Source organism: Schistocerca piceifrons, chromosome 1 (assembly GCF_021461385.2).
Source record: "Schistocerca piceifrons isolate TAMUIC-IGC-003096 chromosome 1, iqSchPice1.1, whole genome shotgun sequence".
In the NCBI taxonomy this organism is placed as follows: Eukaryota; Metazoa; Arthropoda; class Insecta; order Orthoptera; family Acrididae; genus Schistocerca; species Schistocerca piceifrons.
Window position 1 is genome coordinate 1,149,227,415 of NC_060138.1, and position 19,196 is coordinate 1,149,246,610.

A 19,196-nucleotide genomic window follows, 5' to 3' on the forward strand; every position below is an offset into this window, starting at 1 on the left:
TATGTATCTTAAAAGAATGAAGTTTAATAATTGTTATGAATTATAATCATTAAATTTTGATTATCAAAATCGCATTAGGATCTTCATGTCCTTACTTATTGCGCTGGGTAAAATGTTAGCTACAGAAATTTTAAATATTAAAAACCAAATCAAGTTCATCTACTTAAAGTTACAATAGAGTAATAAGAGATATAGGAATTTCTTTGGAAAACTTGACTAAAATAGCATAATTCATATAATATTATTAGTTTTCGTATTGCATAAAAGTTTTTGAACTAAATAAATTTTGTTTCATATTTTTCTATACGAAAAACATTCACCCCGAAGACCAGTGAACAGAAAAAGTAATTCGAATAATATTGCTGCTTCTACTCATCCCTCTCTCTGGGGGAAATGGAAACACCAAACTTGTTATACTTTTTAAACGTATGAGCTAGATATGGAAACTAATCACTAATTTAAAGTTAGACATAAGACCTATAATCCCATGCAATTTTTATTCGCATTCTTATTTTTAAAATTACATTTTTCCAAGTTTAAAACTGTTTCTATTCATGCTATTTTAGAGTATATGAAATGTTATTAATTTATTTTTTTTTTTTTGATGAGACAAATGAAGACGCAAAAATCTCATTAAAACTGTGCCTAGGAGAACAGAGAAAAGAGGGGAAGGGTAGGGAGATAGCGACAAGTACTTCCCTAGGCTTCTCTACTCCGGAAAGAAGTTTCGTTTTTAGGTTATGTTGCTGAACAGACCTGATACCTAATTTACATGTGACACATGTACTTTATTTTACGTTGGCGCTATCGTGGTAAGCAGCGTCTCTTTTGTTTTATGAGCTATTGTTCTGAAAGTGCTTGGTCTCAATTGTCTTGCTTTCGTCGATCCTTTTATCACGCGTCTATTCTTTTTAGGTAGTCTAGTGAGAAACTATTGTCCCTGAATTTCTATATTTGTCCTATTACTGCTCGCACTGACATTATTTGTTAACACAGTCTATAGCTTACAAATTATATAAGATAAGTGTTTCCTCGTAAACGGACGCACCTATGCTCTATATTTATTGCGCCATCGTCCAAAATCGGTAGTGTGGTTTGTGCAATATATTGAAGAAAACGCTCGCTCAGTATATTGTGCACTGTATAGTGTGAATCCAGAACGTCAGTGACAAACGATGAGAAGTTATTCAGCGATGTATTCTGATTATATTGTTAATAGAACCCTCGGTCTCCGGCGGTACGTTACAGAGTAATAATTTGTTTCATTTTGTTATGGCAATCAGGCTCGTTTCTGTGAAAATATATTTAAACACTAAAGAAGCTTGTAATATGCAATAACCAAAACGCACAGCACACAACACAGAGTAATGCACTAACCCTCAGCTGAGTTTGTTCTGTCAGTGTACAGTACAGCACGTAACAAACGCAGAACTGTTCTCTTACATCTATGAAGGTCACTCCAAAAGAAATGCACACTATTTTTGTAAAAATACAGTTTTCATTCTACATGTGTGAAAGTTTTACAGTGTGTAGATACATATTTCCCAGTTGTTTTCACACTTCGTTCAACCTGTTCCCGTGAGTGGCACCGTCACAGCATGCCTTCAAGATGGCTGCTACATTTGACGTTCGTCAGAAGCAACTTGCTGTCATAGAATTCCTGTGCTGTGAAAACTAGGCAGTGGGAAACATCCACAAGAGGTTGAAAAAGGTGTATGGAGATGCTGCTGTCGATCGCAGTACAGTTAGTCGGTGGGCAAGCAGGTTACGTGGTGAAAGCGCGCACGGCAATATTCAGGATTGTCCTCGCAGCGGCAGGCCTCGTACTGCACACACTCCAGACAATGTGCAGAGAGTTAAAGAATTGTTGACAGCTGACAGGGGCATCATAATGAATGAATTGTCACGCTACGTTGGGATAGGGGAAGGAAGTGTTTGCAGAATATTGAAAGTGTTTACGGTAAAAAAGGTTTGTGCCAGGTGGTTCCCAGGATGTTGACAGTGGCTCGCAAAGGAACAAGAAAAACGGTATGCAGCGAACTTTTGGAACAGTACGAGAATGGTGGAGATGAATTTCTTGGAAGAATTGTGACAGGTGATGAAACATGGCTCTATCATTTTTCACCAGAGACGAAGAGGCAATCAATGGAGTGGCATAATGCAAATTCACCCAAGAAAAAACAATTCAAATCCACACCATCTGCTGGAAAAGTTATGGCTACGGAGTTTTTCGATTCCGAAAGACTCTCGCTTGTGGACATCTTGCCAAATGGAACCATCAAAAATTCTGATGCATATGTGACGACACTGAAAAAACTTCAAGCTCGACTGAGTTGTGTTCGATCACGTCGGCAAAAGCAGGATGTTTTGCTGTTGCACGACAATGCATGGCCACATGTCAGTCAAAAAACCATGTAAGCGATCACAAAACTCGGTTGGCAACACTGAAACACCCGCTTTACAGTCCTGACCCGGCTGCATGTGATTATCATCTCTTTGGAAAACTGAAAGACTCTCTTTGTGGAACAAGGTTTGAAGATGATGACTCCCTCGTGTACGCTGCCAAACAGTGGCTCCAACAGGTTGGTGCAGAATTTTACCGTGCTGGTGTACAGGTGCTCATTCCAAGATGGCGTAAGGCACTTGAGAGGGATGGAAATTATGTGGAAAAATGAAAATATTGTTCCTAAAGGATGTAGCTACACATTGTAAAACTTTCAAACATCTAGAATAAAAGATATGTGAATAAAATAGTGTGCATTTCTTTTGGAGTGATCCTCGTATTATTTGAAATTTCGACCGCAACGACCACGGCATAGTGTACAGCGACGCCCCATAGACTGTGTCTTACACGCTCAACAGTTCCAGGAGTCTGGCTAAATGCTTCCGCAGCTGCGATAAGCCTAGTAACCAGGTCCTTGTGAGTGTCGACCAGAGTCTTCGCAAACTAGTCTCTTCTCGTGACCTAGAAGAAGAGGTCCATTGCTGTCGTGTCTGGTGACCGAACTGGACGACCACGATCAATTCACTTTAGAGAAACGTATTTGCGGTTGCGAATATGGACAACCGTGTAATGGATTGACGACAATAAAAAATGTGTGCCGGATCGGGACTCGAACCCGGATTTCCCTCTTACCGCGAGCGCGGCTTTTCGCGGATGATGCTGTAGTATACAGAGAAGTTGCAGCATTAGAAAATTGTAGCGAAATGCAGGAAGATCTGCAGCGGATAGGCACTTGGTGCAGGGAGTGGCAACTGTCCCTTAACATAGACAAATGTAATGTATTGCGAATACGTAGAAAGAAGGATCCTTTATTGTATGATTATATGATAGCGGAACAAACACTGGTAGCAGTTACTTCTGTAAAATATCTGGGAGTATGCGTGCGGAACGATTTGAAGTGGAATGATCATATAAAATTAATTGTTGGTAAGGCGGGTACCAGGTTGAGATTCATTGGGAGAGTGCTTAGAAAATGTGGTCCATCAACAAAGGAGGTGGCTTACAAAACACTCGTTCGACCTATACTTGAGTATTGCTCATCAGTGTGGGATCCGTACCAGATCGGTTTGATGGAGGAGATAGAGAAGATCCAAAGAAGAGCGGCGCGTTTCGTCACAGGGTTATTTGGTAACCGTGATAGCGTTACGGAGATGTTTAATAAACTCAAGTGGCAGACTCTGCAAGAGAGGCGCTCTGCATCGCGGTGTAGCTTGCTCGCCAGGTTTCGAGAGGGTGCGTTTCTGGATGAGGTATCGAATATATTGCTTCCACCTACTTATACCTCCCGAGGAGATCACGAATGTAAAATTAGAGAGATTAGAGCGCGCATGGAGGCTTTCAGACAGTCGTTCTTCCCGCGAACCATACGCGACTGGAACAGGAAAGGGAGGTAATGACAGTGGCACGTAAAGTGCCCTCCGCCACACACCGTTGGGTGGCTTGCGGAGTATAAATGTAGATGTAGATGTAGAGGTGGGAAGGAACATTGCATCGTTATTCGGAATAACACAGGCACTGCAGTATCCGCCGACACCGGGCAAGCGACTGTCAAGTGAAATTTCTGTCCTGAATAATAATATACGAGTAAATAATGGATGTACGAGAGGCTGCAGACGCGTGGTTGACGTCGCATGGATGTTTGTGTCGGGCCGCGAGTCATGCTCAGATAGCCTAATGGTAAGGCGACCACTAACGATTAGCGGGAAATCGGATTTCTAGTCCCTGTCCGGCACAGATTCTCACTGTCGTCATTCCATCATACAGCTGATGGGTGTCCATATTGGCAACTGCGAATACATTTAATGTATTTCATAACGGCTGTAGTCGCCGCATTGCTTTTTTCCTTGGAACATATATGCATATCCGAAGGGACATTGCTTCGTAATTCGGAATGACACAGGCGCCGCAAATTCGTATCATACTGCAGCAACCCACTTTCATCCCCGCGAAACGCAGTAATTCTATAAAGAGCTGCCAAGCTGTCCATTACATCAAAAACTCAAAAGCCTCTGAAAGTGTGTGGGTGTAATTGTAATCTCAGAAGCGAGATGCAAATCCTGGAAAGTGTTCTGAATATCAACGGGTACTCGACCAGTTGCTTAAGAAGTGTCACAAAACCTAACACACAGCGAAGTGACACGTCAGAAAAATAAATTTGGGTGCGGCCTTCCCGCCATACACCCCCAGGGTAACGGAGAGAGTCGGCCGTACGCTGCGCACAACATGGCATAAAATACAAACCGGCCAAGAAAATTAGAGAGCATCTCAGATCCTTCAAACCATAACTTCTGATAATTACATGTTTCGATGTTTCAATAAAAACTTTAAAAGCGACAGGAAAGAAAGGGTTCAGCAGGGAAGCAACCTAGCAATGTCCATATCGCGCAAAGTCTGCTCAGCGTGTATGCCGTTAGTAATGAAAACCGATTGTTAATTGGATACTGGAAATAATACAGTTATAGGAGCCGTTAAGAAATGATGGCTATGATTCTGTGATAATTCCTCTCTTGCTATGTGCCGATAGTCTGGAAGTTCTTCTGGAATGGTGAGCCGCAGAATCATAGTGGTTTTCTCAGAAAGACCTAACTACTAGGTGTGATTGGAAAGTTTTAAGAATGGGCTTGTAATTGTACAATGGTGGTACTTACATGCTACTGTGATGCATCTCCTTCAAAATAGTCCCCTTCTGACTGAACATACCGACTCCAACGGTGTTTCCACTTTTGGAAACATTCCTGGAATTTTTTTTTTCCTGGCTTGTGTTAAGGACGCTCTCAGTATTTGCCTCGATGTCTTCAGTCGAATCAAATCGCTTCCCTTTCAGTGAAAATTTCGGTTTAAGAAACAGATAGAAGTCCGCAGGGGCAAATCAGAGGAATATGGCGGTTGTGGAAGCACTGGAATTTTGAATTTGGTCTAAAATTCAACGATGGAGAAGGAACGGTGAGCTGGAGCATTGTCATGGTGTACCACTCAACTGCTGTCTTTCCATAATGCAGGCCTTTCTTCCGCACCTTTTCGCGCAAACGTTCAAGGATACATTTGTAGCATTCCTGGTTAATTTTCTGTCCTCCAGGGGTAAATTCATGATGCACAATACCGGTAGAATCGAAAAAAGTCACCAGCATTGTCTTCATCTTCGACCGACTTTGTCGCGCTTTTTTCGGTCGTGGTGAACCTGGAGACTTCCACTCCGAAGATTGCGGTTTAGTTTGAGGATCATATACATATACCCACGTTTCCTCACCAGTAATTATCCTATTTAACAAGCCTGGGTCATTGGTAGACCGATTAATCAGTTCTTGGCACACTTCAAGTCGGTATTGTCTCTGGTCACTTCGCAACACTTTTGGAATGAATCTTGCGGACACTCGACGCATGTTCAGATCTTCAGTTAAGATTGACTGACCTGCATAGAAACTTAAATTAAGTTCATCAGCCATCACCCTAACTGTAAGTCTACGATCAGAGCGCACTAAGTTGCGAACTTTCACAACATTTTCATTCGTTTTTGAGATGGAAGGACAGCCGGAACATGATTCAACAATTCGCGGCCATTTTGAAATCTGTAAATTTTTTGAACCAGACACAAACATTTGGCTGGCTCATACAATTATCTGCAGAAGCTGGTTTTAATAGTTCGTAAGTCTCAAAAGCTGATTTCCCGGTTTTAAAACAAAATTTCACACAAACTCGTTGATCCATTTTTACGGTCCGCAGCTCGTGATCGTGCGGTAGCGTTCTCGCTTCCCACGCCCGGGTTCCCGGGTTCGATTCCCGGCGGGGTCAGGGATTTTCTCAGTCTCGTGATGACTGGGTGTTGTGTGATGCCCTTGGGTAAGTTAGGTTTAAGTAGTTCTAAGTTCTAGGGGGCTGATGACCATAGATGTTAAGTCCTATAGTGCTCAGAGCCATTTGAACCATTTGAGCCATTTTTACGTTCATTTTCACGCAGACAGAATCTGGCAACAAGCCCTAACAGATCCGCACTCTGCCAGCTGACACAACAAATCATTCCCATTCTGCTGTCCTGGTTCGTTTTTAAAACTCCCTCCTAAAACCCGTAAAACGAAAAGGATGGTTGTTTCTCTCTAGTTTCTTTTTCGTTGTGTCCTGGAAGTTTCGGGCACACGGTAGAGTCGTGACCGATGATGAGATACGGGCTTCCATTGCGACTGGAAGAAGGAAACAGCAGACTGAAACTTCAGCCTCGAATGGTCAAGTAACTTGCGGGCAAGCAGCCGGGTAACGCCCTCGAAAACGGCTGTTATTTCGACAGGTGAACACCCCGTCATTTTCAAGACACAAGGGAATGCCGTGCATGGCAATTAAGGGATTCCAACAAAAATGTAAGGAAAATATGTGTGGAAAAAAGATTTATGCTAAAATTCTGCTTGGAATTCTGCTCTCTTGCTGGTCAAACAACAGAGTTACCACTATTGGCTCATCCGTTGTTAATTAATACTTCGCTACTGATTACGTCCGACTTGGGACATATTCAGCTGTGTGGTGACGTCAGGTGTTCACTGCGTGTTTTGCCTTTCTACATATGACGCCTTTTGGTTTCCTGGAACGCATAGCCCCCCGACTATCAAGGACTTAGCTTTCCGCAAACGGAGTGTTTACCTGTCGTGGCCAATGCCCGTCTGCATTTGTATCACTTATTATAACATAACAGCGGTCTGTGATGGCGCTATAGCACCTTGCTAATCAAACCAAAATTATGGTTTCTACTTTTTTTTAGGTGTTTCATCATATTTTTTCTGGGTTTTATGGAACGTAAAACTCCAGTCAGTTCTGAGACATTAAGAATGTCGAGATTAATCATTCAAAACAAGCATTGCTGGTTTTTACTAAAGGTATATTGCCTGTGCACGACATGCTTGGGTTCACTCTCCAAGGCAAATATGACGGCATGCTGAAGAAAATCGCCGTCTAGGTTGCTACATGACTTGCCCCATCTGTTTATTGATTGGATAGCCACTGAATTGCTATTTATTTATTTAATGGGATAATAATAATTATTAAAAGGTGGCAATTTTATTTAAGCATCGTTTTTTCTTTTTCGATTGTTGCGAGTCAGCGATAGTGCAATGCTGCTCGCTTTGGAAAATACACATTTTATAAGAATTATTTGGTCCAGGAAACACTTTTGCGATCACGGTTGCGATTTAGACGGTATTCGCATAATTGTACTGATTAAAAGTTATCGTTTCCGAAAGACGCAGGTTCGATTAAAGCTGTGTGCACTTTTGCGCGTATAATGAAAATATTCATAACACGTCGCGTAACAAAAAGAAACATGCGAATCACAACCGTGGTCAAACGAAGAAAATATATGATAACATAAATGTTCTTCTCTGTTATTCAGGACAGGCTCAAATTAGACCTTGCAATTTTTAGTTATTGGAAATGACAAGACGTTACACTTGGGAGATATTTGTTTTGAATAACTTGTATTTACCTTCTCTCTCTCTCCTTTTTACAGCCTTCCTACCTTCACATCGATTAAGGAACTTTTCCTTCTCTACCGACCAGTACGAGAACAAAATTCAGACTCAACAATATGTCTTACATCGAATTATTACATGCTTAACCCTTAACAATCATATATAGTTTCGTAGTACAAACAATGCTAATTTATTCCGTGCACTAGAAAGTCTTTGATACACTGAGCACAAAAATGAAAATAATAAAATTACAATTACATTTTTAATATCATGAATATTTTTTTAAATCATGAAAATAAGGTTCGACATCGTCGTAATATTCATTTTCATCGTTGTAGCACTACATTGCCCTTTTTGGATGTACAGTCACACTATGTTTGACTGGACATCCAAGCAGGCTTATTTTCCTTGTCTGTTCTGTTTAAAGTTCACTGTGTTCCTTCACTTGGAAGCATGTGCTTTGTTTACTTTTAAGTCTCAGGGATTTTGAGTTACGCTCCCCCATTCGGGCAAAGGCCAATGGGAAAAACCCCGGAAAAAAACCACGGCGGAGCGAGCACATCCTCCATTCCCTCATTTTTAATTTTCTATATTTGAATATTCACTTCGTATGACATTTAACAATGGTACAATTTCGTGATAGTGCTGCTGGTAACGACGGCTGGCGACTTGGTGTACTGCAACACCGATGTCTCGCCCCATCAGGTAAGTCTGCGATGGACTGCGATGACGTGGCAGGGTGTGGCAAGGGATGACGGATGATGTCGCTGCAGTATGCTGTCCTTACCGACACGTGTGCTCAGCATCCCAGCATACAGTCACATGAAATTCAAATAGCAGTATCAGTTGCTTAAATTAACATCTAAATTACATCATATTTCACGCACTCTTTCACTCAACAATAAGAATTTTTTTTTTTTTTTTTTTTTTTTTTTTTTTTTTTTTTTTTTTTTTTTTTTTTTTTTTGTGAGGTGTTCGACTGTTTGTGAGTTTCTTTATCATGATGCAAGTCCATTCGTCCTCCCGAAGTAACTGACTATCTGCAATTAAAGGTTCATGTAATTACGTTCCAACATTGATACAGTTCTGCAACGGGTTTAATGATATAGTCAGTAGCAGTTCCCAACACTGTTACGACTCACCACTGTTGCTGACTGATCGATAAAAACACTTTCTCTTGAGTTTTAGTTTGCCTGGAATGTTACGCCCACGCATGTGGTCCCAATAACACTCTGAATACTTGGCATTACTGAACACTCGTAGCACAAAATTTGAAAACGAAATCTGGTAACACAACGCACTCATTGAGCGTCCACTTTTGTGTTAAATTCCACTCTTTCGGCAGTGAAATAAAGTTCGTACGCGTAGACGATAAAGTTCACAGGAAGTCTTTGTTCATAGGTCATCTGTGACATGTTCACTCCACCACGTAGTCACTTGATCACAGTTATCAAGTCTGACAAGGTAAAGTCCTTGTGCTACCCATAAGAATGTCTTTACACAGTCCGGTTGCATAATGATGAATAACTGAATGATTGTACATATCAAATGAAGTACATAATTGTAGTCATTTACAATATAAAAGCAAATCCTAAGTCATATATTTTCTCGAAAAGGTGCTCCTGGACTTACAAAGAATTGTGCAGTGATAAACACAAGTCTGTATATGTTTGTCTTTGTCATTTAGCCATGTGTTGAATGTGGTCACAACGCCTTCTTCTTGTTCTTTGCATTTTTGTTCTATTACGTTTTGATTATCAACCGTAAGGTTTTCTATACGTGTACTTATGTTGCGTATTTCTGCTTCCAAAGAAGTGTGTGTTTGTTGTAATTTGTCCACATCCTGGGTTACTTGCTTTACATTCTGTGGTAAGTCATGGTATGTTTGTTGCATACCTGAAATGTTGTTCTGTATAGCAGACAACTGGGCATCTATTTGCTGTCGCAGCTGGCGATCGTGTTCTTTTAATCGGTTTTCAAGCTTTTGATCTATCTCTTTTGAGAACTGTGAAAAGCTTAACTGCGTACGCTCGTCTAATTGACTGATGCGTTCATCCAAGGTCCTAATCCGTTCATCTACTCTGCTAATACGTTTACCTAAATTATTATTAATCTCAGTTGCACGCTGTATCTGTGATTGTTCCTGTATTTTGAACATTTGTTCCATTTTCATCATTAAGAGAGAAAATGGATCCATTACTGTTTGTGTTGGCTCTACCGGTGGTAAATCGATTGTAACTGGTGTTTCTTGTGGTTCTGCTTCAGTATGCACTTGAACTACCGTCTCTATTCTGCCTGAGTGTTCTACAGCAGATGGATCACTGACTTTAATATTAGTATCCTGTTCTATATCCTCTGTCTGATCTGAAAAAATATTATCAATTTCTACGTCACTAGTTATTCCTTCCTCCTCTGAATGTTCTACAGTTACTTCCTGCTGTGTAGCTTTTCTTACACGTCGCACTGTTTTCACCATGTTTGCAAATGTTTGGGTGCAAGTCTAATCGGGAATACGTCTCACGCAACACATCAATTATTCCGTCACACAAAACATAAAATAATTACTACAGTGCACCAGATTGGAATCAGTACTTCGTTTGATTAAAATTCAGTTCCAGTCTCGTTCAGTTAACCTCTACTGAAAACACTTGATGCTGTATTTTACTGATCCTTCTCGCAGTTATTTAAATATAATTGACTGTTATAGCTTCCTAAGAGGTCATTCGTGCTTAGGGTCGTCGTAGATTCCCGCCCATTACAGCATGAAATAAGCAGAAAAAGCACACATTAGCAAACACACATCCGCCCATTACAGCATGAAGTAAGTAGAAAAAGCACACATTAGCAAACACACATGAGCTAGTCCTGTTAACAGAGTAGATAAAACACACATGAGCTAGTCCTGTTAATAGGTTGCTACTGAATTGTCCCCCTCTGTTTATTGATTGGATGGCCACTGAATTGCTATTTATTTATTTAATGGGATAATAATAATTATTAAAAGGTGGCAGATTCCCGCTCATTACAGCATGAAATAAGTAGAAAAAACACACATTAGCACACACATATGAGCTAGTCCCGTTAATAGGTTGCCACTGAATTGTCCCCCCTCTGTTTATTGATTGGATGGCCACTGAATTGCTATTTATTTATTTAATGGGATAATAATAATTATTAAAAGGTGGCAATTTTATTTAAGCATCGTTTTTTTCTTTTTCGATTGTTGCGAGTCAGCGATAGTGCAGTGCTTTGGAAAATACACATTTTATAAGAATTATTTGGTCCAGGAAACACTTTTGCGATCACGGTTGCGATTTAGACGGTATTCGCGTAGTTGTACTGATTAAAAGTTATCGTTTCCGAAAGACGCAGGTTCGATTAAAGCTGTGTGCACTTTTGCGCGTATAATGAAAATATTCATAACACGTCGCGTAACAAAAAGAAACATGCGAATCACAACCGTGGTCAAACGAAGAAAATATATGACGACATAAATGTTCTTCTCTGTTATTCAGGACAGGCTCAGATTAGACCTTGCAATTTTTAGTTATAGAAAATGACAAGACGTTACACTTGGGAGATATTTGTTTTGAATAACTTGTATTTACCTTCTCTCTCCTTTTTACAGCCTTTCTAGCTTCACACCGATTAAGGAACTTTTCCTTCTCTACCGACCAGTACGAGAACAAAATTCAGACTCAACAAAATGTCTTACATCGAATTATTACATGCTTAACCCTTAACAATCATATATAGTTTCGTAGTACAAACAATGCTAATTTATTCCGTGCACTAGAAAGTCTTTAATACACTGAGCACAAAAATGAAAATAATAAAATTAGAATTACATTTTTAATATCATGAATACTTCTTTAAATCATGAGAATAAGGTTCGACATCGTCGTAATATTCATTTTCATCGTTGTAGCACTACATACAGTAAGTATTTCTGGCAAACCGTTTCAATCTGACAAACATACCAAATTCAGGTCATCTAGTACTGTACGGAGCAGATTGTCCAACACAGAAGTAAAATCGTATGCTTATACCGTGCAAGATCTGTGCATAATCTGTATATCAGCTAGAAAAAAAAACTACTGTTCTGAGCTCTATGGTGATTCGCTTTCTGTGAGTCAACAGCGGTCAGGGTTCGCTACGGCATAGTGTATACACTTATGAAATACGAAAATTATCACGTTAAGTTCAAAACGGTCGTTTTTCAATGCCAGGACTCCAATGAACAACTTAAAATCGCTGACGGATGGGCTTCAATCTCAAGTGGCAGAGTGGTGTGCGAAGAGACTTAGTCACCTGCTTACTAGACACAGTCTTAACGCTTGGAAATAGATGATGGTTATGTAGAAAAGTATTACAAAGTTGTAGATTTAATACACAGAGGCAACAAAAGTCATGGGAAAGCGATATGCACATATACTGATGGCGGTAGTACCGTGTAAACAAAGAAAAAAAGGGCAGTGCATTGGCGGAGCTGTCATTTGTGTTCAGGCGTTTCACCTGAAAACGTTTCCGGCTTGATTATGGCCGCACGAAAAGAATTAACCGACTCCGAAGGCCGAATGGTAGTTACAGCTCGACGCATTTCGGAAATCGTTAGGGATTCGATATTCGGCCATTCACAGTGTCATGAGCGTCAAGAGTGTGCCGAGAATTCGAAATTCAGCACTGATGACCTCGCCGTTGGCCGGCCGGAGTGACCGAGTGCTTCTACGTGCTTCAGTCCGGAAACGTGCGACTGCTACGGTCTCAGGTTCGAATCCTGCCTCTGGCATGGACGTGTGTGATGTCTTTAGGTTAGTTAGGTGTAAGTAATTCTAAATTCTAGGGGACTGATGACTTCAGATGTTAAGTCCCATAGTGCTCAGAGCCATTTGAACCATTTGAACCTCGCCGTTGAACGCCCATAAGATCCAATACAACCGTTTCGGGCATTGCATCTCACCACGGACAACGCAGTGGCCGATGGCCTCCACTTAACGACCGAGAGCAGAGGCTTTTGTGTAAAGTTGTCAGTGCTAAGAGACAAGCAACAGTGAGTGGAATAACCGCAGAAATCTATGTGCGACATAAGGACATATCCCTTAGGACAGTGCGGAAATTTGGCGTTTATAGGCTATGGCGACAGACTATCTATGAAAGCGCCTCTGCTAACAGAATGACATTGCCTGCAGTGCCTCTTCTGGGCTCATGGCCATTTCCATTGGACTCTAGACGACTTGAAAACCGTGGCCTAGTCAGATGACTAGGATTGGAGTGTGGGGCAGAACCAAGGATCCAAGCTGTCGACAAGGCACTGTGCAAGCTTGTGGTGGTTACGTAATGGTGTGGGCTGTGTTTGTATGAAATGGACTAGGTCTCCTGATCCAAATGAACTGATCATTGACTGTAAAAGGTTACGTTCAGATACTTGGAGACCATTTGCAGCTATTCTGTCAAACAGGCAGTGGTAGCCGACCGAGAAAGACGCAGCAACAGAGAAATAACCGCTTTTGTGACATTTACGAGTTCCTAACCAGGAGCAAATTTTATTGTATCATCTGTGTGGTTTAATAGTTTAGTTTCTTGAGTTTCTGCGTGTAAATTTAATACCTAATAGCCACTGTTACCGCGCTTTCGTTTGAGTCGCAAAGTAAACCGATTTTGTGATATATTACAAGTTCCTAATCGGGACGAATTATTTAGTTTTAGCTGAGTGCTTCGGTAGTTAGGTTTTTGAATATCTGCTTATTACTAGACACAGTTCGTGCGTTTTCGACATGGTCAACAGTAGATTTCCGTAGCGCGAGTCGATATTCCGTTTATCTACATAGTTTAGTTTTCCACAGTCTTTAGTATGGACAGGGCCTGCGATTGCTGTGTGTGGATGCAAGCCGAGTTGGCGACACTTCGCCCTCAGCTGCGGACTGTGATGGCTTCGGTTATACAGCTTGAGGCTGCAGTGGGTGGGCACCACTGCTGTGGGCCGGCCGTGGGGAACCAACGGACGTCCAGCACGTCCAAGTCCTCCGACCGGTCCTCACCGGTGGCCAACCCAGTTACTGCTCGCACTGAGGATGACCTGTGGTCGAGTGGGAGGTCGCCCCAGGGCGAAGCAGGTGCATGGGGGCTTAATTATATAAATATGAAATGCAAATTCTTTTTATGGTTTTTAGTAGCTGTATGTCCGGCTACGTAGTCTCGTAAACGGTTGGCCCTGACTAGTATTATTACGCAATCTGACTGCATAGAACAACAACAAAGAATGAAATGAAAATTTTTGTTAACACAATTAATTAATTAAGTCCCCAGCAACTATAAAACCTACGAAACCAAAGCACAAGTATAACTGTTCTGTGTGTGAGAGTGTGATTCAACGTACACATCTGGCACGGTTCTTCTTCAACAAGACAAGAAATTTTAAATACCATTTATACTGACGTGATAAAAAAAATTAGAAATACTATGATTGCGCAAGAAAACCAGAATTACACTCTAATACAAGAACACAAGCCAGATGCTTTGTTGACTGAACCTGTAATGACGCATTACTCAGGACATTGAAATAATGAAAAAAAAAGAAAAGGAGTTTGTTACCTTCATTTATATTGATGAAAAGCACTCTAATCATTACAATATCTCCACACCGACTCGCTACTACCACATCTCAACAAGAACTGACTACTGCCACATCTCGACAAGCACTGCACTCCGCTATTTCTCAACAAAACTGCCTACTACGAGTTCTCAACAAGCACTGCCCTCCGCTACTTCTCAATTATCACTGCCAGTGGAGGCGGCGAAACAAAACTCACCTTTCACAGGCGGTGAAAGACTTCCCAGGCGGCGCACATAAGGCCTCCACGGTTTGTCTGACAAACAGGTTCCAGGTGCTGTCTGTGGCTGACACTTCCGCTGAGCCAGATTCTGTCGCCTGTCCTGTTTCAGAGGAAACCCCTCAGCCTGCAAGATCCGGGCAATCACAGAGGGTGGGATTATCGGTAGTTGGGAGCTCCAACGTTAGGCGCGTTATGGGGCCCCTTAGGGACTTGGCTGACAAGAACGGTAAAAAAACCAATGTTCACTCCGTGTGCATACCGGGTAGAGTCACTGCAGATGTGGAAAGGGTCTTCCAGACGCCACGAAGAGCACAGGTTGTAGTGAACTGCAGGTGGTTGCTCAAGTCGGTACCAATGATGTTTGTCGCTTTGGATCAGAAGAATTCTCTTTGGTTTAGAGCGGCTAACAAAAGTGGTAAAGGCTGCCAGTCTTGCTTGCAAGATGAAAGCAGAGCTGACCATTTGCAGCATAGTAGACAGGACAGATTGCGGACTTCTGATACAGAGCCGAGTGGAGGGTCTGAATGAGAGGCTCAGACGGTTCTGCGACCGTGTAGGCTGCAGATTCCTCGACTTGCGCCAAAGGGTGGTTGGGTTTCGGGTTCCGCTGAATAGGTCAGGTGTCCACTATACGCAGGAGGCGGCTACACTGGTAGCAGGGGCTGTGTGGCGTGGACTGGGTGGTCTTTTAGGTTAGAGGGTCACGGGAAAACACAAGAAGGACTTCAGTCACAAAGGGTGAAGGCTGAACACAGGAAGAACGTAGATACAGGAACCATTGATATAACAGTAGTAAATTGTCGTAGCTGTGTTGGGCAAGTACCAGAGCTCCAAGCGCTAATACAAAGCACTGATACTCAAATCGTTATAGGCACTGAGAGCTGGCTGAAGCCGGATATAAACTGCGCCGAAATTTTTGCGAAGAACCTAACGGTGTTCCGAAAGGATAGGCTAAACACGGTTGGCGGTGGCTTGTTTGTTGCTGTTAGAAGTAGTTTAACTTGTCACGAAATTGAAGTAGATACTTCCTGTGAGTTAGTATGGGCAGAGGTCATTGATGGCAACCGGAATAAAATAATAATTGGATCCTCTTACCGACCTCCCAATTCAGATGATACAGTTGCTGAAAGGTTCAAAGAAAACTTGAGTTTGGTATCAAGCACGTACCCAACTCATACGATAATACATAAAATATATTCCGAAATTGTGCTAAACGCAGTCTCTGAAAATTATTTCGAGCACTTAGTTCATGAGCCCCGCGAATAGTAAACGGTTGTGAAAACACACTTGATCTCTTAGCAACAAATAATCCTGAGTTAATAACGAGGATCAAAACCGATTCAGGGATTAGTGAATAAACGGTTGTCGTAGCGAAATTGAAAATTGTAATCCCCAAATCCTCGAAAATTATACCTTTTCACAAAAGCAGATAAAAATTCACTTGACGCCTTCCTGAGAGACAACATCCACTCACTCCAAATTAATAATATAAGTGTAGACCAGATGTGGCTTGAATTCAAAGAAATAGTATCGGCAGCAGTTGAGAGATTTATACCAAATAAATTAACAAACGACTGAGCTGATCCTCCTTGCTACACAAAACGTGTTAGAACACTGTTGCAGAAACAACAAATCAAACAGGCCAAATTTAAACAGACGCAAAATCCCCAAGACTGGCGATCTTTTACAGAAGCTCGAAATTTAGCAGGGACTTCAATGCGAAATGCTTATAACAGTTTCCAAAACGAAACTTTGTATCGAAACCTTGCAGAAAATCCAAAGAGATTCTGGTCGTATGTGAAGTATGTTAGCGGCAAGAAACAATCAATGCCTTCTCTGCGAGATAGCAATGGAGATACTATCGAAGACAGTGCTACTAAAGCAGAGTTACTAAACACAGCCTTCCGAAATGCCTTCACAAAAGAAGACGAAGTAAATATTCCAGAAGTCGAATAGAGAACAGCAGCCAACATGAGTAACGTAGAATTAAATATTCTTGGAATAGTGAAGCAACTTAAATCAATTAATAAAAGCAAGTCTTCTGATCCAGACTCTATACCAATTAGGTTCCTTTCGGAGTATGCTGATGCATTAGCTCCATACTTAACCATCAAATACAACCGTTTGCTCGACGAAAGATCCGTACTCGAAGACTGGAAAGTTGCACAGGTCACACCATCATTCAAAAAGGTAGTAGGAGTAATCAACTAAATTACAGGCCCATATCGTTAACGTCGATATGCAGCAGGATTTTAGAACATACATTGTGTTCGAACATTATGATTTACTTCGTTGCTGTGAAACACAACTAGTTCTTTATTCACATGAGGTTTTGAGTGCTATTGTCAAGGGATTTCAGATCGATTCCGTATTTCTGGATTTCCAGAAGGCTTTTGACACTGCACCACACAAGCGGCTCGTAACGAAATTGCGTGCTTATGGAATATCGTCTTAGTTATGTGACTGGATTTGTGATTTCCTGCCAGAGACGTCACAGTTCGTAGTAGGTGACGGAAAGTCATCGAGTAAAGCAGAAGTGATTTCTGGCGTTCCCCAAGGTATTGTTATAGGCCCTTTGCTGTTCCTTATCTATCTAAACCATTTTGGAGACAATCTGAGCAGCCGCCTTCGGTTGTTTGCTGACGACGCTGTCGTTTATTGACTTATAAAGTCATCAGAAGATCAAAACAAATTGCAAAACGATTTAGAAAACATATCTGAATGGTGCGAAAGAGGCAGTTGACCCTAAATAACGAAAAGTGTGTGGTCATCCACATGAGTGCCAAAAGGAACTCGTTAAACTTCGGTTACACGATAAATCAGTCTAATCTAAAAGCCGTAAATTCAACTAAATACCTAGGTATTACAATTACGAACAACTTAAAATGGAAGAACACATAGATAATGTTGTGGAGAAGGCTAACCAAAGACTGTGTTTTATTGTCAGGACACTTAGAAAATGTAACGACCTACGAAGGAGACTGCCTACAGTAGTCTTTTAGAATACTGCTACACGATGTGGGATCCTTACTAGATAGGACTGACGGAGTACATTGAAAAAGTTCAAAGAAAGGCAGCACGTTTTGTATTATCGCGAAATATGGGAGAGAATGTCACAAAAACGATACAGAATTTGGCCTCGACATCATTAAAAGAATGGCGTTTTTCGTTGCGACGGAATCTTCTCACGAAATTCCAGTCACCGACTTTTTCCTCCGAATGTGAAAATATTTTGTTGACACCGACCTACGTAGGGAGGAACCATCAACAAGATAAAATAAGGGAAATAACAGCTCGTACGGGAAGATATAGGTGTTCATTCTTTCAGCGCGCTATACGAGATTGGAATAATAGAGAATTGCGAAGGTGGTGCAATGAACCGTCTGCCAGGCACTTAAATGTGATTTGCGGAGTATCCATGTAGATGTATATGTAGAACGAGATGATGTCACGAAATGAAAGAATTTTTAGGAATGACAATGCGCCATGTCACCGGGCCACAATTCTTCGTGATGGGTTTGAAGAATATACTGGATAATTCGAGCTAATGATTTGGCCACACAGGTCGCCCGACATGAATCCAATCGATCTTTTATGGGACGTAATCGAGAGGTAAATTCGTGCTCAAAATCCTACATCGGCAACACTTTCGCAATTATGGACGGGTATAGAGACAGCATGGTTCTATACTTCTGCAGTGGACTCTCAGTTACTTGCTGAGTCCTTGCCACGTCGAGTTGCTCACTACGCTTGGAAAAAAGAGGTCCGACACATTATTAGGAGGTATCCCATGACTTTTGTCTCCTCAGTGCATTTTTCCTGATAAAATTTCGTCGGCTGTTTCCGTATTACATCACTTTAAGGGGCTCCGGAACGCCCTATACTTGCAATGTTAAAATAACGCTTATAAATTACATCTTTTCTTACAAAGTATTTGAGGTAGGAAGTTGAACTTTTTACAGATTATTTATTGGAATATGGGCTATAACTTAACACAGGGATTTTTCAAAATTTTAGTTCAGTTATTAAAGATGATTTTTTTTCAATTGTAATGAAAATTCACAACATTTTTTTGCAATTTTTTATTTATATATTCAAAAATATACAGTTTTTTGGAAAAAGGCTGTGTTAAATTATGCAGAAGGTACTGTGTAACATTTACTGAAAGTTTGAAACAAATATGTTTGGAAGATCCTTAGGAAACATGTAATTAGTATGAGAAAATAAAAGTTTTGGGAATCGAGCGACAAAGATTGGATTAACTTTTTAGTGCATTCCAGGTCCATAGGATGGATTATCTTCATCCTCTGCAAACTCCTCTTCCAGCTTCCTCTTATTCCTCCTCCTGTTTACTTTTGCTTGTATTTCTAGACTCCTTACAGCCCTGTCTGCAGCCCGAAGGCGTTCCTT